The sequence below is a fragment of the Crinia signifera genome, chromosome 3 (assembly GCF_055691185.1).
Source record: "Crinia signifera chromosome 3, ASM5569118v1, whole genome shotgun sequence".
Lineage (NCBI taxonomy): Eukaryota > Metazoa > Chordata > Amphibia > Anura > Myobatrachidae > Crinia > Crinia signifera.
Window position 1 is genome coordinate 222,286,979 of NC_139219.1, and position 27,181 is coordinate 222,314,159.

General features: G+C 45.3%; 1 protein-coding gene across 4 annotated transcripts in view; it reads right to left on the reverse strand.

The window, feature by feature from the left end:
- The window catches only part of PCYT1A (phosphate cytidylyltransferase 1A, choline), a 36,952-nt gene extending 14,172 nt beyond the window's left edge, over positions 1 to 22,780 (reverse strand). The window contains exons 1-3 of one of the 4 annotated variants that reach the window (XM_083177509.1): positions 18,506 to 18,562; positions 15,430 to 15,561; positions 15,162 to 15,206 (exon numbers count right to left, since the gene is read on the reverse strand). The gene's annotated coding sequence lies outside the window, so the exon portion shown is untranslated. Of the gene's footprint in view, positions 1 to 15,161; positions 15,207 to 15,429; positions 15,648 to 18,505; positions 18,563 to 22,630 lie in introns of those variants that run through there. The other 3 variants (XM_083177510.1, XM_083177508.1, XM_083177507.1) reach the window with 3 other exon arrangements.
- Positions 22,781 to 27,181: the final 4,401 nt, after the last annotated feature.

A 27,181-nucleotide genomic window follows, 5' to 3' on the forward strand; every position in this document is an offset into this window, starting at 1 on the left:
ACAAATTATTCTAAAATGGCCTACTTCTTTCAAAAGGTAACAAATACAAATAATTTAGTGATATTTAAACTAACTGCTGTTTTGAGCTAGCATCACGTCTTCAACCTTCAAATAAGTCATTCAGCATATTTAAATGACAAAAAAAAATAGTATGATCATGTGCATCACATTGAACATAGCCTAGAGAAAACAAAGGAGAGGGTTGACAGAGGAGATCAGAAAGAAAACGATAAGCATGATCCAAACAGCTTTATGTTCTTGTGACAACAGTTGCAAATATTAAAAGTTTGAAGTCCAACGCACAGTAGCCAACCTCTCTGGACAGGTGCAAAAGACCCAATATTAATAAGGACATTAAGGGGGATATTCAATCCCCGCCGCTATTTCCAACGCGGAAAATAGTGGCGGGCGCCTATTCAATGCAGTCTTGACCGACATTGAAGAAGCAGATTGTCAGAATGGGCCCAACTTTAAAAACGGTTTGTTTTGCAATCACTGCTGGATCTAGACGCGGCCATGCCCTCTTTTCAACTACATTAAATGCCGCCGACCGATTTGCAGTCGAGCAAAACATAAACGGGCCAGGGTCACGGCTGTCAGGATGGACCGACAGGGTCACGGCTGTCAGGATGGACCAACAGATTTAAACCTTTTAGATTTAGATTTAAATACATATTCTTCACCGAATTAACTAAGTAAAAAAAAATACAAAAAAGCCAATTTGTGAGCATTATTTGAGAATAAAAAACAAAAAAACAACAACCAGTTAAACGGTTATTTGCTGATTTATTGCCCAGAATCTGTGCACGGCAGTGGTGTATATTCTTCCAGTGTGTCCTTTAAATACGGGCTTCTGGAGGCCCGTAATTGCGGGAAAAATGTCAGCTTCCCCATATTGCTGGAGCTGCGCATGCGCAGTAGAATTTGAGGTTACCATCAAATGTTTCCATGTCTGTATGTCAAAGGTCCAATACTTGGTAATGTGAATGGTGGAGCTTTGTTACAACATTATTAACAGACCTGTGTGAGATATTGTATAGATTAGGAATGTAAATTAAATGAGGGAAGAAAATAAACTGTTACATAGAAGTTAGAAATACATATTCCCAGCACAACCTGGAACACTAATTATAATATAACAAATGTACTTGAGTCTGAGTCCTTTAAGCAGCAGCTGCTGCTATTGGGTACTGGATTACCTTAAATATTATCTGCATTTATTTCATACTATGCTCCTACACTGACTACTTTGGCTACAATGTCCTTAGACAGCTGCTTGGCAGTGGGACACTATAGTTGGCCGGCTCTAGATCAGCAGGTTGAAAGAGTTGGAGAATACCCCTTTCCACACTGGAAAGCGCAAGCCAGGTACAAAATCCTGGTTGCGACCTGGCTTGCAAACGCTTTCACACTAGCCTCCCGATCTGGTATAAAGATGGGCGGGTGTCGTAATCAGGAGGCCAGGCCAGGGCTGGAAGATATCAGCATCTCCCAGCGCGTCTTTACAGTGCAGTGAATGGGACCCAGGTCGATACCCGTCCACACCCTGGTCAAGACCCGGGATAAAATCCCGGAACAAATTTTCAGGACCCTTTCACACTGACTAATTTCCCGGGTTGTTGCGCAATAAATGGATGAACATTGCATGTTACAGTGGGCTGTGCCCAGTACAATAGATAATAAAGAAAAGCTATCTAATAGGGGGCTGTGCAGTGAATAGGGGATATCTAAGTTATCATGTGTTTTTTCCTGTTCTGTGTCAGTAAAGATGATCAGAAACCCTGTCTCTGATAGTCTGTACTGAGCGAGGAGTGTCTCACAGCGGTTTTAAATTCTGTGCTCATAAAGAGGAGAAGGACATGGTTCAGTAGTGTGTGGAAAGTGGTATAGCCCAGGGGTAGCCAACTCCAGTCCTCGAGAGCTACCAACAGATCACATTTTCCAGCTCACCTCACAGGTACACAGGTGCACTCATTACGGACTAACACATTTTAAAAGATCCACAGGTGGAGCCAAATACTTCACTTGTGATTCTGTGTGGAGACATGGAAAACGTTAACGGTTGGTAGCTCTCGAGGACTGGAGTTGGCTACCCCTGGTTGTAAGGAGGTGAGGATGTCCTCCATGTATATACTGTACATAGATTCTACAGCAGGGGGTTGGTCATGCTCCACCAACTATTCTCCCAAACAAAAAGGGGGCAATGCAGCTTCTAATTCATGTCACCACCCCTATTGTCACAAAGCTTAGCTTTTTGGAAATGGCTTTGAGTCAAACAAATGAACTAAAGGACAAGCAACAGTACAGACTGGGCAAAGGGAGAAAAATTAGGCAATTAGATGCCAACCCATGAAGACTGTTTTTCAATAGGTTTTCCCATTTAACTTTATGTCAACAAGCTTAGTATGTGTCAGCTAGTGGTATACTAATCTGTAACCTACAGTAACTCAATACAAAGCCAGCCATACTGTACATTGTAATATTTCATACTCAATACAGAAATAAAAGCTCTGAATGTAGATAATGACCAACATAAGGATTTGGGACTAATGCAGCAAACATAAAGCCATCCTTTTACCAAATAAATAAAGTGTGCTACCAAATTAACATAAAAAAAACATAAATTTGCCATCTATTAGTATTCAAATCAAATAGAGTATAAGCACACTAAGATGGGAGTTCTATTGATTCAATCTATTATCTTCTAGAAGTAGAATCTGATTGGTTGCTATGGGCAACATCCCATCTTCATAAATTTACCCCACAGTGTTTGGGCATGGTCATAATATATGAGGCTATTGCTTTATTCACCAAGTAATGGATTCCCTGGGCTAGAAAACAGTATTTGTGATAACACCAATAATTTGCTACACAGCAACATCTTCAGTTAAAGCTCCAACAATATAATTGTAAACTATGTGCGGTACTTGTGTATTATCACGGCGCCCACTACTCTATTAGCGTTGCATCGCATGCCGTGTACAATGCTGTATGTGTACAATGCGTACAATATGTTAAAAATCGCATTGCATTGTACAGCATTGTATACAGGATGGGATGGGATGGGATGAAAAATTGTACAAGCACCCATCACATTCCATAACACTAAATGACTTAAAAATGCCATTTAGGGTGGCTCCCCACTATCCACGTAATCTCAAAGCGTGGCGAGCGTCGGCAGAACGCGTTCTCCGAATTTTTTTATACCCCCACTATCCACGTCGGCGTGGAGTTGATTTTAAATAGTGTGGCGAGCGCAGCGAGCCACTGAGCCCGAAGCATGGTGAGCCCCGCGAGGGGACGCGGTATACCTGTGAATTAATCCGCGTCCGCTCGCAACGCTTCGGGCTCGGTGGCTTGCCACACTATATAATATCAACTCCACGCCGACGTGGATCGTGGGGGTATGAAAAAAGTCGGAGGACACGTTCTGCCGCCGCTCGCCACGCTTCGGGATTACGTGAATAGTGTGTGTGTGGGAGGGGGCGCGTGGATAGTGGGGGGCCACCTTAAATGGCATTTTTAGGTCATTTAGTGGTATAGACCATTAAAAAGATAGGTTGCAATATAAAATCGCATCCCATCGCATTGTATGCCATACATGCAATGCACTGCGATGCGATTTCACTACGCTTGCGTACGTAGAAAATCTGGGCGCCGTGATAATACACAATGTGCTTTAAAAGGTTAGATTATTTTTATTTAACATCAAGGTCTATTTAAGTGCAAATCCCAGCAACACTCAGAAGGTAAAACACATGTCTTACACATAGCGTAAGACACAAAAGAGACTTGATGGTGAAATACGAATTTCCGCACGAGGCAACGTATTTTTTTCCAAATATGATGGTAGTGGGATGCAGTCCTGGACTTGTATAGCTTAGCCCTTCAGCAGAGGATAAGCTTGCAGAATAGCATAATACACAGCTCTTAATTCCAAATTGTTTATGTGCAATTTGGATTCCCAAAGGGTCCATTTGCCCTGGAAGTGCACCCCTTGCGTCCTTGCTCCCCAAGCTATCAGACTGGCGTCCGTCGTGAGTAGAATCCAGTCCCGGATCCCTAAACTCCGCCCCGCCAATAGGTTTGGAGACTGAAGCCACCACTGTAAAGACAGCTTGGCTTGAGATGACAGAGGTATCTTCCTGTGCATGTGTAGGTGAGAACCGGACCACTTGCTCAGCACATCCAATTGGAAAACTCTGGAGTGGAACCTTCTATATTGGAATGCCTTGAAGGATGCCACCACCTTGCCCAGTAACCTGATGCATTTATGGACTGATACTTGGATTGGTGCAAGTACTTCCACTATTAGCAGTTGAAGTGCTGCAACCTTGTCCTCTGGGAGGAAAACCTTTTGTTCTACCGGGTCCAGAATCATCCCAAAGAACTGGAGACATTGGGCAGGAACCAATGAGGACTTTGTTATATTCAAAATCCAGCCATGGTTACTGAGCAGGAACATAATTTCCGCCATTACCTTTGTGAAATTGTGCAGAGCTGTAGACAGACCAAAGTGCAGGGCCTGGAACTAAAAATGCTCGTCCCTTAGGGCAAAACTTAGGTACGCTTGGTGTGGGGGCCAAACCGGAATGTGAAGGTAGGCATTCTTCACGTCCAGAGAAGCAAGGAATTCTCTGTCCTCCAAGCTTGCGATTACAACCTGCAATGACGCCATCCTGAATTTGAACAACCGCAAATAGGGGTTCATGGACTTCAGATTGAGAATCGGCCGCACGGAGCCTTCTGGCTTCAGTACCACAAATAGGTTGGAGTAATACCCCTGTCCTTGTTCCTGCACCGGGACAGGGACAATTACCAGAGATTGGACCAGTTTTTTAATTGCCTGTTGGAGGATCTCCTGGTCCTCCACAACTGCCGGTAGTCCCAACCGGTAATATCGCTGGGGGGGGGCTGTCAAACTCAAATCGGTGGCTGTGTGAAATAAGACTCCTGTAAAAGGAAGACTTTCAACACTGCGCTTGGAGTCTGCATCAGCAACCCACTGGCACAACCATAGTTCCCTGTGGGCCGACACTGCCATGGCAGAATTGCCTGCATTTATAGCACCCAGTTCATTTTGTGCTTCACAGAGCACTCTAGTCGTGTCTTGTATGTGGCGCGCAATGTCTCTTCCACCTGCTCAACTGGCATATCTCCCAGTAATCATTCTTGTACCTGGGACGCCCAAGTGTAAATGGACTTAGCCAGCAACTGGGTAGGACAGGAGGTTGTGACGCCCCACTGGCAGTATACATGGACTTAATAGTATTCTCAAATTTTTTATCTGCCCCATCCTTAAGTGTGGAAGCCCCAGGAACTGGAAGCACCACCTTTTTGGACAGACAGGAGACCGAAGCATCCACCACGGGAGGCTCCTCCCACACATTTCTCCCTGAGGGATCAAAGGGAAATGTGGCCATAAAACATTTTGATAATTGAAAACACTTTTCAGGATTTGAAGGTGTCCTCCAAATCAGCTTGTTGAGGAAAGACTACATTTTGCCTCTTTTGCACGGGATCAGCCAGAGGAAGGTCTAACACCTCTCTTATAGCCATGATTAACGGCTTTGACCCTTGAAGCAGTGACTGGGACCCTTGTAAGGGCTCCTGCTCCTCATCTCCCTCATCCGAGTCAGGGGTAATGGCGGCAATACCACGTCTGCATGACTGCCCTGGAATGGGAGTAAGGATATCCACTCTGGCAGACAGGATGGACAAATACCTGTGACACCGCACTGAGTTGAGGGGACACACCACTGAGCTGTGGTGACATACACTGCTCACAAGTGACCTGTGAGGTAGATGCAGGGGTGAATTTAGCACTGCAAATCATAAGGTTATCTTTCTCACCTTTTTGGAGACTGTAACCACCCCACTCACTCACACACACACACATACGGAGTCACACAGAAGTAAAGTGCAGCGTGAGAGTGTATAGAATAACTATTGTAGGGGCTCTGCACACACTAAATTAACTGATAATAAATAGTGGAGATTTGGTTCATGAATTGATCAATCAACTAATCATCTAGGGAACTGGTTAACTAGGCATAGCTTATGTTAACCATTTCCCTAGATGATTAGTGGCAGGTGTGTTGGTATCTGCTCACATATAAAAGCATAGTCTGTAGCATGCCTGGAATCAAACATTGATGTGATAGCTATGTGTATTATAGCCATTTTGAGCGATAGTGTTAGGACCTGCAGAAAAGTGGGGTCCCGTGAAGGGGGCTGCAGGCTTAAATGCATTGATCAATTCATGAACCAAATCTCCACTATTTATTATCAGTTAATTTAGTGTGTGCAGAGCCCCTACAATGGGCGGTATTCAATGAGCCAGAATCGCCAAGTTTTATGGCGATTCTGTGTTTTTTTCATGTGTGCCGGCGATTTTATGAGCTGTATAAGCGAATCACCCTATTCAATGACCTATAATCGCCGTTGAGGACCGGTGAATGAAGCACCAATCGCCAAATGTAATTCTCTAAAAATCGCCGTTTTTAGTCTATAGGATTTTGCATGGGGAATCGACGGTAGTCGAGGGGAATCGCCAAAAGTGTATTCAATGTGAAGTTGGCGATTCCTTTTTCTTGTTACATATCGCCGTTCCTCACCGAGTGTCCCTCGTCATTTTTTTCTGGTGAACTTTGATAGGAACATGTCAAATAATTGGTTTTAAGGGTTCTATTTAACTGTGCAAGTGTAATGTATTATTATTTGCTGCCCTTGTGTGATGTGATGGTCGTAGAAGTGCTATACAAATATATATTTAATTTTTTGAGGTATTTTTTTTTTCTCCCACAAAGCACTGTTCTTACCCATGGTGCACCTCACTTACCCATGATTCTCCTCCCCACCTCACTCCTTCGTTTGCCCTTTGTGCAGATTACCCCGATTTTGCCGTCTGCAGTATTGGAAGCGTTTATTCAGGGTAATTTGCATTTCTCTTGCATTTCACTGCATTTTTTTAAACACTGACGACATTACTGACGCTGTTTTGGGAAACGCAGGGTTGGCTGAGAATCGCCGTTAGGGCCGGCGATTCTCAGCCACGTTGAATAGGGTGACTCGGCGACTCCACACGAATCCCCATGCATGGCGATTGGCAGCAAAAAACCGGCGATTGGCTGGCGAATGAAAAAACTGAATCGCTGTGACAAACGATTCAGCTCATTGAATACCGCCCATTGTCTGTTTAAACCAGTGGTAGCCAACCCTAGCCCTCGAGAGCTACCAACAGTTCACATTTTCCAGACAACCTAGCTGCTGCACAGCTGCAATCATTAATCACTGATCACTCACACATTTTAAAAGACACACAGATGGAGCTAATTAGCTCACTTGTGATTCTGTGAGGAGACCTGCTAAACATGCACTGTTGGTAGCTCTCGAGGACTAGGGTTGGCTACCCCAGGTTTAAACAATGTGGCCACAAGGGGAAACGGCCATCTATTAGAATGAACTTAGGTCTACAGTCCTTAGGTCGACCCCACTAGGTTGACTGGCAGGAAGGTCGACCTGACTTAAGGTCGACATGACTTAAGGTCGAATTTGCATAAAGGTCGACATGAGGAAGGTCGACTGGTCATAAGGTCGACATGGGGTTTTTCACTGTTTTTTGAGCCGACAGGCGGTATTTCATGCCCTACCATCCACTAGGGCGTGGAGGAGATTATTAAAGCTGTGGCGAGCGAAGCGAGCCACCTTGCCCGAAGCATTGCGAGCAATGCGTGGGTCCGATTCTCATTGCCAACTGTGTCCATGTCGACTGTGTCGACATTCGGATCAAAAAACAGTGAAAAAACCATGTTGACCTTATGACCAGTCGACCTTCCTCATGTCGGCCTTTATGCAAATTCGACCTTAACTCATGTCGACCTTGGCCCATGTCGACCTTAAAGCAGGTCGACCTTCCTGCCAGTCGACCTAGTGGGGTCGACCTAATGACTGTAGACCTAAGTTCATTCTGACAGATGTACCGATTCCGCCGACCTAATGACTGTAGACCTAAGTTCATTCTGACAGATGTACCGATTCCGCCACAAGCCATAGGGCACCCCAAAACTAGGAAAGGTGAGTGCAGATGTTTAGTGTATAATATATATATATATATATATATATATATATATATATATATATATATATATATATATATATATATATATATATATATATATATATATATATATATATATATATATATATATATATATATATATATATATATATATATATATATATAGATTTGTAGTTCAGCCCGGCACTCGCTCCTGTGTCCAACCACCCTGGGTGCCCTCTGGGGGAATTTGTAGATCGCAACAGCTATACAAGCAGCGGCACTCCAAAGGATTTTAAACTGTGCTTTTAATGGTGCTCCGACGTTTCGGGGTGGCGTGACCCCGTTTTCAAGGCAAAAAAACACTGTTATTTTTTTGCCTTGAAAACGGGGTCACGCCACCCCGAAACGTCGGAGCACCATTAAAAGCACAGTTTAAAATCCTTTGGAGTGCCGCTGCTTGTATAGCTGTTGCGATATATATATATATATATATAATCTCACGCTGCCTGAGAAAGCAGCTACAGCAGCACCCGGGAATCAGCAGAGACAGACAGCAGGTTCACTTGCAACGTTTCGATTTTATTTATAAAATCGTCATCAGGCATAAAAAACACACGTTAACAGCTTACCTTATATCCCCAAAATCTAAGTGAGCGTCCACTTACGTTTCCCGCGTCTGGAGCCGCTCTCCGTGCAGCGTGTATCCTGGCTGCGTCATCACCCTGCGCGTAATGGACGTCAAACATCTAGTCCGTCACCTAGGCAACCAGCACCCAGCCGTGACACCCTCACACGTGTGTACAGACACCCAATGGATGACCTTCCACACGCCAGGTGTCACTACCGAGTACGCTGCCATGGTAACCGGACAGACGCCCGCAGTCCCCGCAAGCAGGAATGAAAGACACAAAACAAATGACACGGTGCCGGGCGTGCCAATAAACCCAGGCAGGACGCAGTTGAAGGCAACAATAGTGAATTAAAAATGGCTGAAGTGGCGGAATATAAAGTTTTGTACATATGCAATAATAAATAAATGCAAAAAAATATACAAAAACCAAAAAATATACAAGAAAATATACAAAAGAGTACAGCGTCAATTAGTCAAGAGCATATTGACACCAAAGCAATATCAAAAACATTACACAAAAAGGGGCAATTCACAATACATAATATAAGGCCACAATGATAAACCTCACAGTTAAATCCCTTCATAGAAATGCATGATAACCAAGATGGTCATTGAGACCATGGGGGGACATAGTCCTTAGTCTAAAAATCCACCTCGACTCGCATCTAAGGAGGGCCAATGACCTGTCCCCTCCACGGAGTCTTTGTGGGAAATGGTCGATAATAATGTAGCGTAAATTAGCCATACTGTGGCCAGCCTGTGCAAAATGCCTTGCAACAGGCTGGTCACTGGACCCTGTTAGCAAAGCTGCCCGAATGGCAGACCGATGCCCCGCCATTTTATCCCTTAAATTACGGTCAGTCTTTCCTACATAATGTAGCCCACAGGGACAAGAGATTAAATAAACAATGTATTTGGTGGTACATGTCAACCTGTGGCGGATGCTAAATCTCTTCCCACTGAAGGGATGTACAAAGCTTTCTCCCGGGGTCATATTCCTGCAGGTAGTGCAGTTGAGACATCTGTAGCAACCATTACGTCGACCCAGGAAGCCCGAGGTGGAAGGTTTAACTGGTGAGGGCGTAATGTCAGTCCTGACCACCCAATCACGTATGTTCTTCCCACGTGTATAGCAAGGCATAATGGCAGTGTTGGATAAGCCCAAATCTAGGTCAGAGCTCAACAAAGGCCAATGTTTTTTGGCCACTTGACGAATGGCCCCACTATAGGTATTGTAGTGGTTTATCCAAGGCATTTTTTTGAAAACAGATGGATCCTGTTTGGTCTTGGGAGTGAGCAATGTGGATCTGGGGATGGCCATTGCCTTGATTTTCGCTTTTTCAAGCAGATCAAGGTCATAACCCCTCACCAAGAATTTACTAATCATGATGTCAATTAGATTGGAGGCTTCAGACTGGTCGCTACAAATCCTACACGCCCGCAAGAACTGGGAGAATGGAAGCCCAAATTTTAATGGCTTGGGGTGAAAGCTATCAGAGTGTAGAATAGTATTGCGGTCAGTTTTCTTACAAAATAAAGATGTAGAAATACAACCATCATTAAGACCAACCGCCACATCTAAAAAATTTACAAGGTTAGCATCAATATTGAACGTAAATTTTAAAGGGGAAGATGTACCGTTGTGTGCAACAATGAATTCCTCAAATTCATTTTTGGTACCCGTCCATATGAGGAAAATATCGTCAATGTATCTGGTATAGAAGTGTATCCTACCAGATACATTTGGATTATCAAAAAATATCTCCTGTTCCGCACCAAACATGTAGGCGTTCGCGTACGATGGGGCCACATTGGACCCCATCGCACAGCCCGAGCGCTGGAGAAAGAATTTCCCATCATGTAAAAAATAGTTATGGGTGAGGAGGAGACAAAGTAGATTGCACACAAAGTCAACATCTGGACCCTTGTAGAAGGAATTGTCAACAATGAGTTGTTGACTTTGTGTGCAATCTACTTTGTCTCCTCCTCACCCATAACTATTTTTTACATGATGGGAAATTCTTTCTCCAGCGCTCGTCACCCAGGAGAACAGTGCGCCTGCGTGTTTTTCGTGCAGTCAGCCGCGTCTGTCATCCGGCTGGTATCTAGCTCCTCTAAGCGGCTTGTGGAGGTCACGTGATGTCTCCTACTTCGCCGCAACGGAGTCATGTTGTTGCTAGGCGACCTCTTATGGATACAACATTTCTTTCATGCGCGTCAATCCTTGTAAGTGCTCATGAATATGTACTTTTAAACCATTGACATAAGGAGAGGGAGACATAATTTTAGTGCATTACTGATCTCGGCAAAGAATACTTAATGACAGACGGGCTGGTAGTGATATTTTTGAAGATAATAATTTATTTAATTTATAATAATGAGAGGCGCCAAATAGTGCAATAACGTTTTTTGTATTGTTTTAAAAACATGTAAAAAAAGATACTCATTAAAAAGGACTCGTACCGAGTTTGACCTCAGCAGTGGACTGATTACCACTAGATATAAACAATCCTCACTGGCATTACAGCATTCACATAGCCATAGTCACCGCTTCAGACGGCTTCCACAGGACCTCCTGTTTCTCTGGGCAGCCAGCGTCTCACGGAGTCCCAGGGTAGTTGTTTCAACGGCTTGCGTCTGCTCTCTGCCAGGTGTTTCAGAACAACGTCACGATGGCCACGCGTGGCCATTATGACGTTGTTCTGAAACCCCTGGCAGAGAAACAGGAGGTCCTGTGGAAGCCGTCTGAAGCGGTGACGCTTTCCACTTCCTGTCTCTGCTGCAAACGGCTCCCTTCATCAACCACACCGCTGAGGAGTGCCGTATGCTGAGTAATGGCGATTACAGCATGCAGGGAGAAATGCGCCCACAGAGCTCTGGTCCTGGTCTGAGCAAGCCTTGCCCCTTGTAATGGCGCTGTTGCTTTCATTAATCTTTGTACTGGTGTTTTTTGCTGAAACAGCGGTTTTACATTATAACATGCCCTGGTGGTCCAGTGGCAGTACAGTAACATCCAGTCTGAATGGGAGGCTGTGTGGTCCCTGTGCAGGGACACCGCCCCTTGCCGCTGCCATCTTGCCGCACAATATACCGGGGACCCCCTCTAAGGGTAATACTCACCACAGATGTCTTCAGACTAATGCTAGGGGTGTGCTCGCTGCAGTGCAATGCCCACGGTGACAAGCACCCACTCAAGACAGTGGTCCTGCAGCAGGAAAGCTCTGCACCTGAAGAGGACAATGAATGACCCTACCCCTGGCTCCCATGAAGCAGTCTAGTAAAATGAAGAAAAACTCTGGAGCTCCAGAAGTGTGCATTTTCTAAACTGGTTTGTAGGTGGGGACGTAGAAGAGAGGAGCCAGTACACCCATTCTGAAGAAAGTTATATGTGCCTGTCTCCTGCGGAGGACCCTCTATTCCCCATAGTATTGAGACCCAGTATCCCATATGGATGATAGAGAAATAATTCTTAAACTCAAGGGTGCAATGATTCAATAAAGCTTCGGAACCACTGTTATATACATAGATTTTCAATCTGAATTTAGGGGGGGGTTTACTAAAATAGGAGTTTGATTGAAGATGGGATGTAGTCCATTGCAACCAATCAGATTCTATTCTCTTTTAGAAGGTGCTAAATAAATAATAAGTAAAACCCCTCTTGGCAACATCACATGTTTAAAACAACTCATCTTAATAAATGTATCTCTAGTAATGTCTCTCTGTATATACACAAGAAAAAAACAAAAATACGGATGCCAAGTCAGGGCAGAATGCAAATCACCAACACATTTAAATATAGCTTCAGGGACACAGTGTCCATCTGTGACCTGACTAGCATGTGCAGAGAGCAGCTGGTGTGCCTTACTAAGTAGTTTTAGATGAGTCACAAATGTTATCAAGATACAGAGTAAACTTAAATTACAAGCACAACAGGACAGTGCCAAAAATTGCATAAGACAAAAAGGTGGTCTGCACCAGTCAGCCTACTAATAACACACATATGTAGAGATGCAGAGACTGAGTAATAGGTTAGCAGTAGTGTTGCTGTTACATCCTTATATACTGTAAACCAGGTTGGTCACTAGTACCCATTCCCTAGAGTGGGCTGCAGTAACATACTAACATACTAGAGGTGCACTTTATAAAACCATAGAAATATGATTATGCACAATGTCCAATAAGTCAGAAAGTAAAGCCCCATACCCTTTACGGCCGCGGCCATGGGTGGCATATTGAGTGCATCCTCTAGTGTCTATGGGGCTTAACTTGTATATTAGAAAAAAAAGTAAGTAAATAAGTAGCCAAAATAAAATAAATGAAACAGATAAAACAGATTTGTCCACAAGCATCTAGGCTCAATACTGTATATCATGCAACACGAGCCGCCAGGTCTGAAAATTGTCTTAGTCGCAATGCAATGCAACTAGGATGCACTAGGACACTCACTCAGGATCCCACACAGTTCACGTTTTCCAGGTCACCCGACAGGTGCACTCATTACTGACTGACACATTTTAAAACATGAACAAGTGGATCAAATTATTTCACTTGATTCTGTGAGGAGACCTGCAAAATGTGCAATGTGTGGGGTCCTGAGGACCGACTTTGAGAACCTGTGCACTATTGTGTGTGTGACTGAGTCTGCATACGGAGCAGAACAGAGCTTGTATTGGAAAAAAGCTACAGCTGCTACATTGCAGCACTTCATGTATAGATTCAGAGACTTAGTCGCAAACAGATATACAAATGTCATATATGACATTACTCAGCAGAGTTTCCTCGTGTGTTCTAGGTGAATTGCAATGCTACTTAAATACAATTTCAGCAAAACACAGATGAATGATTCTAGAAAATTCTTATGCCAAGAGGGGTTGGGATTGTTAGGTCTACAGCATGTTGGTCGACAAGCATTAGGTCGACATGGGTCAAGGTCGACAGTCAAAACATGGGATTTTTTACAGTTTACCTGAATGTCGACACAGTCCACATGGACACAGTTTCAAGTGCACCGCTGTGCTCGCTATGCTTCGGGCACACTATTTTATTCTCCCACCACGCCCTAGTGGATGGTAGGACATGAAATTCCGCCTATCGGCACATGTCGGCTCAGAAAACTGTGAAAAACCCCATGTTGACCTTTTGAATGTCGACCTAATGCTTGTGTTGACCTAATGACCCGACAACCTAAAGCCAAGTTGACCTAGAACCACGTCGACCTAATAGTGTTGACTCAATGCTTGTCGACCAACATGCTGTAGACCAAATGACAGTAACCCGCCAGGAGGGTCTGTTTAGCATGACTGCAGCAAAGATGTATGAGGACACATCTGTACCCTTTCAACAGGAACATGTCAGACAGGGGATATTTATTAAAAATAAAATAAAGGTCCATCAGCTTCTTCCTTACAATTTCCAGGCTGCATTTGAAAAATTACAGTTAGAAGCTGATTGGTTGGTACTTCATCTCTCACAATTTTATCAATTAGTCAATTGTCATTTGGTCCCATACACAGTATTATCAGTATTTTTATTCCAACCAGAAAGATTGGAGAGATAATCTAATAGTGAGTATCCAGGTTTAGTGTGCTTTGAGGACGGAGTTGGGAAACACAGAGTTATGGGGCCTACATGTGGGGCAACTCTGCTGAGTGATGCTAGATCGCTCAGCACACAGCGCTGCATAGCCATGTGTCATTAATGTGAGCTGAGCGATCTGTCAGGGCCGGTGTTTGTTCTCTGGTGAGAACACTAGACTAGATTTATCCTGCATGCAGGATTTTAATCGCTCTGCGGTAGTGAAGTGTGGGGCCGCATATTGCTATCACTATGTCCCCTACATACGGAGCGATGTAGGGTCCTTTTCTAAGCGATCTAGTTAGATTGCATTGAAAAAAGACCTTTTGTGTAGGTCCCATTAGAGAAGGATTATTTTGCTTCAAATGTAACGCATGCACTATAGGGGTTTCTAAGTATATTCTGCACACATGCAGAAGCAAATATTTGCTCAACTGCACAAATATCGGCATTGCATGCAGTGTGTCCAACTCTGAAAACAGGCCCGGTTTGTGCTAAAGTAATGCTGGGTACACACCAGGATGACAAAGGTCAGATTCCATCAATCTAGATTCCATTCCGACCAATTGGATGTAGATTGTGTGGTGATTGGGCCCTTTTCTGTCCTGTTCCGATCCGATTCCGAACGGATGCGCGGCCCCTACAGCAGGTAGGATCTGGAAACGACCATACACCCGGGTGCGGGTCGCCATCGGATCAGAACCTGCTCACGGTGCACATCGTGAGTGGGTCGTGCACTCCACGTGATCGTGAGCGGGTCGAACAAGACAACGATGACCCGCTCACGGTGTGCATCGTGAGCGGGTCGTCCTGGTGTGTACCCCGCATTAGAGTAGATCACAGAAAAAATATGGGGGTTGGCACTTACTTACATGGGAAACCGTTGGGACTCACCTATGATGGTTTTCTGCTTCTGCACAGCAGGGTCACAGTCACTTTCTAAAACATAACAAGACAGACATGACAGGCTGAGCAGTGACCCCTATTAGCCCCCACTATTATTTTCTCCTGCATAAACTTAAACCTGTCAAACGCAGGGCCCTACATTAAAAGAAACCAAAAGCTTAAAAAGGGGTATGACTGCCTATATTTTAGAAACCAGAGAAGAACAAAATAAAACATTTACAATGCACCAGACTGAGATATAGAGGGGCCTCCTTACCGATCTTCCTAAGAAAGAACTCTCACCACTACAATCCATTTTGAATGCAGGTGCGGGGCTGGTCTTCCAAGCAAGACGCTCATCGTCTGCTGATCCGCTCTGTCAGTCCCTCCATTGGTTTCCTGTATATTACTGCATTCAATATAAAATACTTCTACTTACATTCAAGGCCATAACTCTGGCTACACCGACTTATATCTCTTCGCTTATTTCAAAATATATCCCCACCCGACCTCTCCGCTCTGCGTCTCTCATCCACACTCATTACTCGCTCCCACTTACACTTGCAGCATTTTTGTCGGGCAGCACCCACCCCATGGAAAGCCCTTCCAAGCACAATAAGACTCTCCTCTAGCCTCCAAACTTTCAAGCGTTCCCTGAAAACTCACCTCTTCAGGCAAGCTTATCATATTCAGGACCTCACACAACCTCCGGTAGCATTTATATCTAACTAGGTGATTCATCGCGCCCTATGGGCGCTCTTCACACCGTCGTAAGGGGCTGCGCCCCCTTAATTTGTGAACGTTTGTATATGAGAAATATGGTTAGAATTGTATGAAAGATGCCCTGTATTGCAACTTAGGTGTCCGCGAATCGCGGGAGGGGGGGTCGCGGAGGGTGCCGCGAATTGCAGGAGGGGGGGTCGCGGGGGGGGTCGCGGGGGGTGCCGCGAATTGCAGGAGGGGGGGTTGTGGGGGGGTGGATGCTGCGAATCGCGGGAGGGGAGGGATTGCAGAGAATCGCGGGAGGGGGGTCGCGGGGTGGGTTGCCGCAAATCGCGGGAGGGAGGTTACGGGGGCGGGGGTTGCGGTGAATCATGGTAGGGGGGGTCGCGGGGGGTGTGCCGTGAATCACGGGAGGGGGGGTCACGGGGTGGGGGGGGGTGGGGGGGGTGTGTGACGCGAATCGCCACAAGAAAAAATCAACACAGAAAGGTCAACACATGTAAATGTTGACATAAGTGTGGCACTTCATTGGTGTCCATGTCGACACATGAGAATGAATATGAAAACATTCAAAAAATGAAAAAAAAAAAACTTCAAAAACTCATGTCAACCTTTTTCATTGTCGACCATAGCCATGTCAGTGTTTTCCATGTGCAATTTAATTCTGGAGCTGCCGCGAATCGCGGGGGGGTGCCGCGAATTGCGGGAGGGGGGGGTCGCGGGGGTGGGTGCCGCGAATCGCGAGAGGGGGGGTTACGGGGCGGGGGTTGCGGCGAATCATGGGAGAGGGGGTCGCGGGGGTGTGCCGTGAATCACGGGAGGGGGGGTCACGGGGTGGGGTGCCGAGAATCGCGGGGGAGGTGTGTGTGTGTGCGCCGTGAATCGCGGGAGTGGGGGTTGTGGGGGGGGGGGTGTGACGCAAATCGCCACAAGAAAAAATAGACACAGAAAGGTCATCACATGTAAATGTTGACATAAGTGTGCCACTTCATTTGTTTCCATGTTAATACATGACAATGAATATGAAAACATTCAAAAAATGAAATAAATCTTCAAAAACTCATGTCAACCTTTTTCATTGTCGACCATAGCCGTGCCAGTGTTTTGCATGTGCCATTTAATCCTGGGGCTGCCGCGAATCGCGGGGGGTGCCGCGATTTGCGGGAGGGGGGGGTTGCGGGGGGTGGGTGCCGCGAATCGCGGGAGAGCGGGGTTCATGGGGGTTCCGGTGGGGGGTTGCCGCGAATTGCGGGAGGGAGGGGGGTCGCGGGGGGGTGCCGGGGTGCCGCGAATCGCCGGAGGGGGGGTTGCGGGGGGTGTGACGCGAATCGCCACAAGAAAAAAATCAACACAGAAAGGTCAACACATGTAAATGTTGACATAAGTGTGGCACTTCATTGGTGTCCATGTCGACACATGAGAATGAATATGAAAATATTCAAAAAATGACAAAAAAACTTCAAAAACTCATGTCAACCTTTTTCATTGTCGACCATAGCCATGTCAGTGTTTTCCATGTGCAATTTAATTCTGGAGCTGCCGCGAATCACGGGGGGTGCCGCGAATTGCGGGAGGGGGGGTCGCGGGGGTGGGTGCCGCGAATCGCGGGAGGGCGGGGTTCACAGGGGTTCCGGTGGGGAGTTGCCGCGAATTGCGGGAGGTGGGGGGTCACGGGGGGTGCCGCAAATCGAGGGAGGGGGGTTTGCGGGGGGGTGTGACGCGAATCGCCACAAGAAAAAAATCAACACAGAAAGGTCAACACATGTAAATGTTGACATAAGTGTGCCACTTCATTGGTGTCCATGTCGACACATGACAATGAATATGAAAAAATTAAAAAAATTAAAAATAAATCTTCAAAAACTCATGTCAACCTTTTTCATTGTCGACCATAGCCATGTCAGTGTTTTGCATAGCCTGGGGCTGCTGCGAATTGCGGGGGGGGTGGCGCGAATCGCGGGAGGGGGGTCGCAGGGGGGGGTGCCGCCAATCGTGCAAGGGGGGGTCGCGGGGGGGTTCTTTTTGCCGCGAATCGCGGGAGGGAGGTCGCGGGGGGGGGGGTGTTTTTTCCGCGAATCGGGGGGGTCGCGGGGGAGGGTTTGCTGCGAATCGCGGTAGGGGGGGTCGCGGGTGTTTTTGCCGCAAATCGCGGGAGGGGGGGAAGGTTTTGCCGCAAATCGCGGGAGGGGGGCGCTCACCTGGTGGCTGTGGAGTAGCAGTGCTGGGCAACATGGGAAGGCAGTGGGTGTCTGGCACTGTCTGTGGGCTCACTGGGCTGGTTCTCTGTCACATACCTCCCAACATGACCCTCTCCAGGAGGGACACAATGCTCTGTTTCTAGACTTCCCCTTAATGTATGATTGCCATCACCTGTTTTAAACAGGTTAATTTCTCAGAAAGGTGTTCAGCACAGATGAAGGCAATCACACATTAAGAGGAAAGTCCAGGAACAGAGCGTTATAGACACAGACACCCACTTTGAGTGACAGATGTAGCCAAATATATAGGAGATTGCATCCCATCAGGACTGTCTTGTAATCTGGTGGGACTGCCATGCTATGGAATTCTATCCTTATGTATCCCTCCTATTATCCCTATAGATTGTAAACTTGTGAGCAGGGCCCTCCTACCTCTATGTCAGTTTGTTTTATCACTGTTGTTTCCAATTGTAAAGTGCAACGGAATAGGCTGCACTACATAAGAAGCTGTAAATAAATAAATAAATGAGGTATTAATAATCACAGCACTGCAGTTGACAGGCAATAGGTCATCATGCATATGATCGACATGGTCAAAAGGTGAACACAAGCAAAAGGCTGACATGGCTATGGATGACATGATTTTATTTTTATTTTGTGAATATTTTCATATTATCCACGCAGACTCCACCTGCAACGGTAAAGTGTGCCAAGCGCAGCGGTAGTGGAGCAAGGCACCTGGCCCGAAGCATGGCGAGCGAATCAATCCATGTGAGGGAATGTGGTATACTAATTGGGGGTCCACTTGCTCAGGTGGTGACAGTCACACCAAAAAATGCGATAAGCTCATGTCGACTTTTGCTAATGTCACCTATTGTCTGTGAGCTATGCCACACCCCATATTTATAGGGGTACATATTAAAGCATGGAGAGAAATAAAGCATTAACCAATCAGCTCTTAACTATCATCTTTTAAACAGCCTGTACAATGAGAGTTAGAAGCTGATTGGTTAGTGCTTTATAGATCTCTCCATGCTTTGATATATACCCTTATTAAAGAAAATATCTCCATCATGTATGAAGTGAAACGCGCAGGGACATCAGAGATAACCCCTCTATCTGCAGATTGTATTCTAGTAATTGTCACTGAAACTCCTTCGGAGAATCTGACACTGCGCACAGCGTCAGGTTCCAGACTGGGATCCGGTGCCAGATGGAGACTGGAGAAAGGAGGTCGGAAGATCTCTTTTCTGCTACTATGTCGCCATAGTAGCAGAAAAGGCATTCTACAAGGGATTTCTGTTCAATCTCTTGCATTAAGCTATTAGTACATAGCCGCAAACCATAAAATTATGCAGAAACTTCTGATTCTACATTATTCGATGGAAATAAAACTTGATAGGCCCAAAGAAGAATTTTACAAATACATCCTAAATCAACTTTCCCAGAAGGTAGACATTTGAAAAAATACATCATATTGTGTGATGTGATCAAATAAAGGCTCATACAAAAAAATTCATCCTGGGGCACTGGGTCCAGCACAAATAGATTGCACTGGGATAGGAGCACTTCCTGGTGCTGCTGCAGTTGGGCCCGTGCTAGGTTTTATGAGATCTCCCTGGGAACTGTGCTAGGAGCGTGCTGGGATTACCAGCGTCACCGAGGTAGGGATGCCGGGAAGAGGCGATCCTATGAAAGCTGTGGCAGGCTCTGCTGTCAAGGCTGTGATTGAATTGATGCCACTGCCACTATTGCCAGCACTGAAAAAGTGACAATATAAGAGAAAATATTGTTGGTGGGGAAGGATGAGACGGCCACTTCCATATTAGCCTAGGGTGGCTGGTACGCTTATACACTCGTAGCGATTTAGGGGGGGGGTTTCTAAGCGATCTCACTAGATCATCTAACATCACTCAGTGTGTAGGGGCCATTGCAATAGCGATGTGTGCCCCGCTATTGCCCGCCGATTAATATCCTGCATGTTGGATATTAATCGTCATGGACAGTGTTCTCACCAAAGGACACTGGGCATCACTGTGTGCCGAGCGATCTAGCATCACTCAGAACACTCAGCAAATCTCTACATGTATAGCAGGTCACAGGCTCATATTTCACCTTGTAACATACCATGCCTCATATCCAGGATACTAAGTTGCTCAGAGACAGTTAACAATGATACAATAACAAGGGCAAATATTCATGTATTCAATCTTTTAAAACATACAAGACTTTCACATATGCAAATATAGTCATCTAAATATAAAGCCTAAACAATCAACATACACAAAAATAGCAAAAAGAATGTCTTCATTGGTTTTATGTACCCAGAATGTAAAGAAAGTACTTAATTTAAATGAAAATATTTTTTTCTTTCTATATCTATCTGTTGTTTGTTTCAAATTAAAGTGCCCCCAATTGTCTTTTTTTTGGGAGGGGGGGGGGGGGGGGGGATTGGTATTTTTTTTATTGAATTCCTTAGTAAATATAGTTTTATATGGTTCTGCTAATGAAGAAGTTGGCACTTTCTTGGGGTCCAGGAAGGGATACCAATTTTTTAATTACTATTTACAAATTCACTTTTTTGGACGCAATAACTAACAACTTCTACTGAAAGTGTAACCGGCGAAAAAAACAGGCTGTAATTGAATAGCCCGAAGCAAAAAAGCTCTAGGCTACCCCCCTTTTTGCACAACTGAATACCGCCCTGGGGTGCACGGCCAGTGCCAAGTCGCTCATGTAGCAATTGATGGAGAAAATCATAAAGAGAATAATCATTACAGCATTGTAGCAATAATTTCCTGGCCATCTCATCCAATGCATGATACTACACTATTACAGTTTATTTTAGGAAGCAGAGGAGATTAGATTTCAGCACAAATGTCATCACTTGTCCAGTACGTGGAGACATGCATAGGGGGCAGCAGATCTCGCAACACTGACTCATAGGTTTCTCAATCACTGCCCCTTTGCCTACTTATTTAGATGACACTACACTGCAGTACTTGCACTTTGTTCAGCTACCTATTAACAATATACTGTTGAAAAGTCCAAAGGAAAGAATATAAAGTATAAATCAATTCTAAACAGTCTGGCCATAATATTCTGCTATGCATAATTGTACTACATAGCTTACTGTAATGATAATATTATAGAGCATGCTATCACTTTTAAGTACTTATACTGCTGAATTATATGTTGATTACTCTCTGTACATTTTCAATACTGCATAAGTAGGTACATGTATTCATTAATGAATTCTAGTGCGGCTAGAGGCAGGTGACATGATCTATGACAGAACCCCACTCCACGTTCTCTGTAATTACAGTAGTTCCAAAAGTCGGTCCTCAAGAACCCATAAATGTTCACGTTTTCCAGGTGACCCCGCGGATGAACTGGGTATGGCCACCTGTATCATTTTAAAAATCCACAGGTGACCTGGAAAACACGAACTCTTAAGGGTCCATGAGGACTGAGTTTGGGAACCAAATTTCATATTTATTTTAAAAGAAAAGCTTTCTCAAGAGGGAAAGGTTATACATTTTTAAAATACTTTTTAGATATTGAACACTTTACCTGCACTCAAACAGGCTTTTCAGATAGCTTACGAAGATTAGTTTGCATATGAAAATCGCTAACTCATGATCAAACCTGCATTTCCAGTATTTCTTTTTGTGAAAGGTCTTGAAGCTGTCACATACAGTACATTATAAAATTTTGGCTTTTTTTTTTTTTAAGTCGCCTAAGAACATCATTTTGACTAGCAATGGGGAAATAAAGTAGATATTGCAATGCAGAAACATTATAGCTAAGATAAACCAGGTAATATACACTTATCTTGACCATAAGAGGATGACGTGTCAGGGCAAAGGCTTGCTGTACACAGCATACATTGACACTGCACACAGAAGGGGTGCACAGCCACCTACTAGGGGTGGCTCCTAGAGGGGTTCACAGCCAGCTACCAGGGGTGGCTTTCAGAGAGGAGCACAGCCAGCATTAGGGGTAAGGTGGTGTCTTGGAGAGAATTTAGCCTGCTCCCAGGTATTGCGTCCTAGAGGGGTACGCAGCCAGCAGCAAGGGGTGGTGTCCTAGAGATGTACGCAGCCAGCAGCAAGGGGTGGTGTCCTAGAGGGGTACGCAGCCAGCAACAAGGGGTGGTGTCCTAGACCTAGAGGGTTATGCAGCTAGTAACAAGGAGTGGTGTCGTGGGGGTACCTGCCAGCTACCTGGGTACTATAGGGATACCCAGTCGGCTTCTAGGAATTGTCTCTTACTGGTCTACATACTACACAACCAGCTACCAGGGTATGTGACCACACCACAAAGACAGCTGTCATTATTGCAGACAGCAAAGACATTACAAGCATCATAGTAGGTATTAAGCTATATGCGGTAGACCATTTCGCTGAGAGAACATTAAAGTCTACTAGACAGAACAAAACAAACAAGTCCCGTATTACACGTCTGTCTGCAAGTGATGTGCTACACAAGTCCACATGAAATAATATGTAGCGCAGCCATAGTCCCATATACCAGACAGTCCGCAGCCCTGCTTACCCCTGGTGTCTCCGTGTCCAGCTTCCGGGCGGCGGTAGCAGCAGCACTGTCAGTATCAGAGGGTGACAGCAGTGTCCGGAAGTACAACTCATAGCCAACAGTACAGTGGTGCAGCCACACAGTGGCCCGCAGGGAACGCGGCTCACTACCATAGGGTTCCGCCCATTGTAATATATTCATCTGTTCTGTTCTGTCATTTATACAGTACTAATAATCATCTTCTCTACAGCAACACTCTGACTGAGAACTACACCCTTTGCCCGGAACGCCAGTGATTATTGATTGCTATTATGTAAAACTTAAGCTGGCCATACATCTACAGATTTATTGTCCGATCTGGCTGGTAGGAACAAAAACCTTGTAATGGATGAGAGCAACTGACAGTTGACTAGGGATGGCCATCGGCACATCCTCCATCGATGGCTTCTATGGCAGGAACCATCGATGGCTATAGACCATTCTATCATCGGCCATCGATGGTTCCCACCATCGCTTACCTGCGCAGCGCCGGGAGGTGCGCGCAAGTGCAGTAGAACTTTTCTAGCCATCAAATCGACAGTTTTCTTCTGCGCATGCGGACGCTCTCTCTGCTCCTGCCGCCTGCCCTGTGATGCGCACGTGCACACACGGCCACACAATTCCTGCAGCACAGCGAGCTGCTGCTGCCATACACGTCACACGTACACCCCGCCGGGTGGCCAATCATAATTGCGCGGCTGTTGAATGACAGACCAAGAGACCACTCAGACCTGCCGCATCATCATTATCATCATTCATCACTGGCGGCTGGCCCTGCCAAAGAAGGACAGCCGTGGCGCAAACTGCACAGTCAGTGTCACAGTGAGTGTCCGTGACAGACTGTGAGGCTGGCTGACTGAGACAATGAGTGGTAGTAGCCGGGCAGCAGGAAAAAAATAAAATAATCGCCATCGGATGCCGTCCATAACTATTCGACCCTCGCCTATCAATGCCCAAAACATCAAGCATTAGGTCCCGACTGTAAAATTGCCAAAGATACATTCAGATATTAACAGTTTTTTTTTCCAACCAGCCAGATCTGACAATCAATCTGTAGATGATAAAGTATTCTGTATACATAGATTTCTTCTAGTTGCCAACTGTCCCTACACATACTTATATTTATAGCTGGCTCTGGCAGATCTGTTTTATTTGCTGGTTGATATAGCGATGCTCATACTGGCCTTTATTCTGGTTGGTGCGGTCCGTTACGAATTATTTCTCTTTCAATGGTCCTGGTGACACAGCTCAACACTGGGATGTAGGAGGGTCCGAAGGAGCCAGGCACCTATCCTAAAGTTTTCAGAGGGTAGGCTCCTCCCCTACTGCATCCCGGACTCTTCAGTTCGTGTTAGGTGCCCACTGGAGTGGGTGCTATTCTAAAGAGCTGCTGGAGCAGCTGAAGAAATAGAGTAGTTAGGGGATTTTTATTATTTTATTAATTTTCACTCTAGCTACGTAGGCACAGTGTGAGGATTCTTCTAGTGAATCCTCACACTGCTAGCGCAGCAGGAGCTGACAGAAGCGTGTCCTGTCAGCTCGCTGTGCACAGGGGAGATGCTGTCTGGCCTCCCTGTGCAGCGCTTACAGCTTCTTTTAAGAAGCTGCCTGGGCTCCGGAGCGTCCTGAAACCGGCTTAACGCTTAGGTGGGGATCATGGGGGACAGGCACTCCGTGATGGCGGCGGCCATTTTCTGCGGAGCTTACACACTGAGCTCCTGTTATGAGAGGACAGCAGTGTTGTTACAGGCATGTTCCAAGTGGTCCCCAGCCGAGGGAAGATACTGGAACTAGGAAATCCTACAAAGGGAGCGGCAGACTGGGGGTGGTTGGCGCCAAAAGTCACGGACCCTGCAGCAGCAGGGACTTGGTCTCTTCCCTCACTCTGTTTTTGGCGCCTTTCAGAACGCTGGCAGCGGAGCTGAGCTGGCTTACAGATCCTGACAGAGTGTTCGGATTTCCTGGGCATCGTTTCCCCGCATCTGAAACCGACAGACAGATAAGTGACTGCGTGCATTAACCCTGTATAAGCGCTGTTGTACATTGTATGCACTGTTTGGGTTACTTTTCATCATGTCTGAGCAACAAGCTGTGGTTTTGGGGGAGGGAGCCCTTATTACACTGAGCGCTTGTAATGTGTGTACAGGCGGGAGACAGGCTACACAGACTCCCTTTAAGGATTCAGACCGACAACGCCACAGCTGTGGCGTATCTGAATCACCAGGGAGGTACACGCAGCAAATTGGCCATGTGGGAGGTGTCCAGAATCTTCCTGTGGGCGGAACAGAATGTTCCAGCAGTTTCAGCTATATTCATACCAGGAGTGGAGCATATAGAGGCCGACTTCCTGAGCAGGGAGGAGCTGAAGGAAGGGGAATGGAGTTTAAATCCCCAAGTATTTTATCAGATTACCTTGAAGTGGGGAACTCCGGATGTGGACCTGATGGCATCCAGGTTCAACCATCAGGTGCCCAGGTTTTATGCCAGAACAAGGGATCCCCTGGCAGAAGCAGTGGATGCCATGACTATCCCCTGGGAGGGGAATCTCCTATATGTTTTTCCGCCAGTTCCAATGCTGGCGAGACTGTTAAAAAGAATACAGGGCCAGGCGATCCCGGTGATCTTAGTGGCCCCAGATTGGCCAAGGAGGTCCTGGTACTCGAGGCTTCAGAGATCTGGTTTTAGCTGCCTCTGCGGTCATTTACAGACAGTTGACCACTGTCTGGAAATACAGTACTTCCTCAAACCTGGGTGTAACTTCTAATGTTTCAGCAAACGCTGCAAAAGCCAAATATCAGCTTACAAATCACATTGTTTAACTTATTGTGAAATTTATCAGCTCATATGTGCTTTGTAATAATTCTTATCGATTACCTATATGAATATGCAGACCCCAGGGGGGTCTCTATCATTCCCTCATTTTGTACAATAATTAAACATGATGTCATGTTCATTCGCAAACTACATATTGCATACATGGTTTTAGCTGGACTACCTAGACCAGGAATACTCAGAATAGGTGAGAACATCATACAGTAAAAATCTTCCTAACTGCAGAAGAAACAGTCTAACTTAATAGTGATAGTGGATATTTCTCTGAAACATGTTGCACTTGTTGCTTGTGTCTCAGAGGGCTGATGACCATTCTCTCACATCCATCAGGCCAGACTGATTCTCTGCTTTCTGTGCTCCACCATTCCTGAGTTTCCCAAACCGATCTGGTCATTGCTGATTTGCATTTCTTCTGGCAAACAGAGAACATACACATGAGTATATTGAAAGTGACATACTGTAAGCAAGTAACAATATTTCTATAATATTTAAAGCAAACATCGCTATACCTACTATATGTCCCATAATTCCTGTAATTCATGTTGCTGGATTAAGCTAAATTAACCATCCTGAATTCCCTTTAATAATCTGCTTCTTCAAATCCTTGACTCTAGCTATGTTCCTCTATAGCAGGGCTCCTCAAACTATCTTTCTCTGGGATCCCATCAGGAAATAAAAATAATGACTGGACCCCAGCAAGTTACTGCAGAAGGTCATAACATCACATGTGTAGTCAGCAGACAGCACATGCATGGCAGCATTTGTGGAGGCACAGAGTGATGGAAGGAGTCTAGAATAACAGACAATTCAACAGATGTTCCAGACTCCCTGAATCACTGACTGAGATTAGAAAAATAATCAGCCTGATGGGCAGCAATAGGGAGTTATGACCCCATGCTGAGAAAGCCGGGACCCACTTTTTTAGAACCGCTGCTCTATAGTATCTTTAATTTACATCAGACTGGTAATTATAACATGCTCTTGGTACAGCCAAACACATATCTGTTTTTTAGCTGCACGGTACAAATCTAAATATTTACAAATAATTTTGATCTGTGGCACTGACATAAAAATAATCCTTTTTGGTCATTCTGCTTATCAGAATGTCTACCTAGTCTATTAGCTAGTGAGGAGTTACAAAAATACCCAGTGATGCTAATATTTATCAACTCTATAGTAGTTAATGGGACTCCTATCCAACGCTTGGATCCCATGCCTTGAAAAAGATAGCTAGTCTATCGAAACCGGTTGGCCAGAAGGGGACCAGCGCAGTGGATTCCATCCAGAGGGAAGGAGAACTTATCAGGGCCTGTTTTGTTTAACCACCCATGCTATTTTTGTCTGCAATTCTTTGTAGACCATCCTATTTGTCTTTTCTTATGCATAATAATAATACATTTGGAAAGTGAATTTGGACCTCATACTGAGGATCCGGAGTGCCTATGGTGACTTCACTGTCCCTCCCTATGCGCTATTTGTCTGCTTTATGTAGACAACTTTTAACGGTACGGGTTCTGACAACATTCCTTTTAATTGATAATAATTATCGTTTAAACAGTATATCACTATTGTTGGGTATAATTTGTTTTCATTTTTTGGTACCCCATGTGGGAGGACCGTTTGGACCCGAAAGACCATTTGATTTAGAGTTTCAGCACTCAGAAACATACCAAGGTCCTTTTCTGTGGTAATGCATGGATC